Here is an 803-nt window from a genome sequence, read left to right as displayed (position 1 = left end):
CGTACCCTATTAAAACGCAAAAAACCGCATCTAAAATAGTATAAATAGAAGCAGAGTTCTTTACGGTAAGCCTTAATCCTAACCATCTCCCTTCAGTGGGTCGAATTTCGACACGTATATTATATAAAAACACGTGCGTATTCGAATGCAGCGTTGTGTCAAAATTTCGAAGGAATCGGTAGGAGAAAACGAACATTACATTTTTATTTATATAAATAGATAGAAGATGATCTGCTTTAGTTCATTTTCACAGAAAAGCATAATGCCTCGCAGAAAAGCAAACTTAGGGCGTCGTACTCGTAGTGCCATCTGTTGGACATAAAAGCCTTAACCTAGATTATATATTTTAATTTATATGAATGTTTAACGGAATAATATACAGCCTATGTACACCCCGAAGTTCCATTCTAAATATTGGTGAAAGAATTTTTGAAATCGGATGAGTAGTTTCGGAGATTACCTGCTGCAAACAAACTTACATACTTACAAACATTACCTCTTTATAATATTAGTATAGATTAACGCAATTTCGTGCGAATTCTTCTGTATTTTTAAGGGCGACGATAATATCACCATTTTGAACATTGGTATTTTACAGAACTACTTTATACAGACACGAAATTTAAAATTTTAACCATGTTCGGCGACTAAAGTAAAACAATCAGCGTGAAAATATAAACGTTGTTACATGGTAGTTAGAGCTTATGTATCTGATTTTAAATTAATCACATTACGCATAATACTGTGTATTATAATTAGGTTAATATGAGCCAGTTTTTACATTAATAACAATGAAAGAAAAA

This window comes from Centruroides sculpturatus, unplaced genomic scaffold, assembly GCF_000671375.1.
Source record: "Centruroides sculpturatus isolate CEXI.00-Female unplaced genomic scaffold, Cexi_2.0 scaffold69, whole genome shotgun sequence".
Classification (NCBI taxonomy): Eukaryota; Metazoa; Arthropoda; class Arachnida; order Scorpiones; family Buthidae; genus Centruroides; species Centruroides sculpturatus.
Note: the sequence above shows the minus strand (reverse complement) of the source record.